Here is a 3,085-nt window from a genome sequence, read left to right as displayed (position 1 = left end):
GTATAATAGAAAGGAAGGCATATTATTCTGTTGAGTTGACTATACACAAGTTGGTATTGTCAAGACTAGCAGGGAAGATCGGAGGTGTGATCAACATAATAGGCACATTTGGTAAAATGTAACATATTTTTTAGTAAGTAAAACATTTCATCACCACTAAAAAAAGACAAATATGTCGTAAATTTTCAGCATAACCTCACAATGTTGGTGAGTGAAACAAACAATTATTGTTGTGGCAACATAATGGAATACACCATGCAATTTGTAGGGCCAACAACATTGTAGACAAAAAACGGATGAACATTACAGGCACATGGCTAAAGTTATAAGCATAGATGCTAAAGTACTATAGGATTAATTGGTATATAGAGACACAATCCATAACATGACAATGTCCATTATCAATGTGGCAACTTCATAATAATAATCGTGACAATTACAATACAATCTACAGTAGCACGGGCGTTAAAGAAAAGTACATGGTGAGTGATAACAAGCTATCAACACAAATGTTGAAATCATCACAACGACTGCCAATCACATCACCTCGAGATGGAAAAGTGTATTATCTACAAATGGAATCGTGCATCGAATCCCTAAGCATGTGTGCATGCTAGACTACAAACATATCAGATAAGAAAACGATGAAGGAAACATAAAAATGAAAGGTCTGTAATCAACCAGGAAACCTAGCCCCATAATTGAAAAAACAAAATTCCAATGTGCCAAGAAGGCCACCAAAGCCAGAGACCAATATCAAATACCAAGTGCACTGCAAAAGAAAATCTCGCCAGCTAGCGAGTAACTCCCATAATAACAATAATAACAAGAATAACACCAAATCCCACCCACCTCTTCTCCTCAATTCGCACTTCTTGAAGAAACCATCAGGGAAGATTCCACTTCCTCCAAGAAGTGACCCTTGTATCCACAAACAGTTGAACAACCTCCACGTTGTTCAACTGTGTGTGTGTGTGTTCTCTAGGTGCATTAACTTCCCACCACCCTACCCACCTTAGGCTCCAAATGACCAAACATAAATCCAACCTCTCTATCACTTGATCCCACACTTGCGCGCAAAAAAGCTGCCACAAACCCAACGTCGTGCAAACCATGGCCTTCTTCGAATGGCCCTACCTCCCACAAGCCTAGCGTCCTCAGCCTCATCCCTTGAGGAGTAATCTTTGCTCCAAAACACAAGTATGTGATGTTGGCTTGAACTACGTCGGTATTTCCCAAAAGAGGAAGGGACGATGCAGCACAGCAACAGTAGGTATTCCCCTTAATTGATGAGGCCAAGGTTATCGAACCAGTAGGAGAATCACGTAACACTACGTGAACAACACCTACACAGAAATAACAAATACTCGCACCCCGGTGTATTAAAGGGGCTGTCAATCCCTTTTGGGTAACGGCGCCAGAAATAGGCAAACGGGCGTGAGAGAGTTGTAAATATTGATAGATCGAACGCCAAATAAATTAAGTGCAGCAAGGTATTTTTGTACTTTTGGTTTAATAGGTCTAAAAATAAATGCAAAGGGAAATAGGTCGCAAAGGAAAATATAATAAAGAAGAGACCCGGGGGCCGTAGATTTCACTAGTGGCTTCTCTCGAGAAAAATAGCAAACGATGGGTGAACAAAATTACTGTTGGGCAATTGATAGAACTTCAAATAATCATGAAGACATCCAGGCAATGATCATTACATAGGCATCACGTCCAAGATTCGTAGACCGACTCCTGCCTGCATCTACTACTATTACTCCACACATCGACCACTACCCAGTATGCATCTAGTGTATTAAGTTCATGGAAAAATGGAGTAATGCAATAAGAACAATGACATGATGTAGACAAGATCTATTTATGTAGAAATAGACCCCATCGTTATATCCTTAGTAGAAGCGATACATACGTGTCGGTTCCCCTTCTGTCACTGGGATCAAGCATCGTAAAATCGAACCCACTACAAAGAACCTCTTCCCGTTGCAAGATAAATAGATCAAGTTAGCCAAACAAAATCCAAATATCGGAGAAGAAATACGAGGCTATAAGTAATCATGCATATAAGAGGTCAAAGAAGACTCAAATAACTTTCACGGATAATAAGATAGATTTTATCATAAACTTAAAGTTCCTCGGATCCCAACAAACACACCGCAAAAAGAGTTACATCATATGGATCTCCAAGAGACCATTGCATTGAGAATCAAACGAGAGAGAGGAAGCCATCTACCTACTAACTACGGACCCGGAGGTCTACAAAGAACTACTCACGCATCATCGGGGAGCACCAATGGGCAAGATGAACCCCTCTGTGATGGTGTCTACATTGGATCTGGTCTGGACTCTGCGGCGGCTGGAATTTATTTTCATCGACTCCCCTAGGGTTTCTGGAATATTGGGGTATTTATAGAGCAAAGAGGTGGTTCAGGGGGCACCCGAGGTGGGCACAACCCACCTAAGCGCGCCTGGGCCCCTAGGCGCGCCCTGGTGGGTTATGCTCCCCTCGGAGCACCCTCCCAGGCGCTTCTCTGGCCCACTGGATGTATTCTGGTCCAGAAAATACACAAAAAGTTTCATTGCGTTTGGACTCTGTTTGGTATTGATTTCCTGCGATGTAAAAAACATGCAGAAAACAACAACTGGCACTTCGCACTATGTCAATAGGTTAGTACCAAAAATGATATAAAATTACTATAAAATGATTATAAAACATTCAAGAATGATAATATAACAGCATGGAACAATCAAAAATTATAGATATGTTGGAGACGTATCAGCATCCCCAAGCTTAATTCCTGCTCGTCCTCGGGTAGGTAAATGATAAAAACAGAATTTTTGAAGTGGAATGCTGCCTAACATGTCATCTCATATTATTTTCTTTATAGCATGGACATTAGGACTTTTTATATGGTCCAAAGCAATAGTCTAGTCTTGACATGAGACTTAAATACTCAAGCATATCAACAAGCAACCTTGTCTTTCGAAATATCAACGCTAAAATAAGTTATCCCTAGCCCATCATGCTCAATCATTGATCCATTCATGAAACACACTCGCATATTAGCTACACCCAATGCTC

Source organism: Triticum dicoccoides, chromosome 3B (genome assembly GCF_002162155.2).
Source record: "Triticum dicoccoides isolate Atlit2015 ecotype Zavitan chromosome 3B, WEW_v2.0, whole genome shotgun sequence".
NCBI classification, from domain to species: Eukaryota; Viridiplantae; Streptophyta; class Magnoliopsida; order Poales; family Poaceae; genus Triticum; species Triticum dicoccoides.
The sequence above is the reverse complement of the archived record's forward strand: the minus strand, read 5'-3'. Positions refer to the sequence as shown.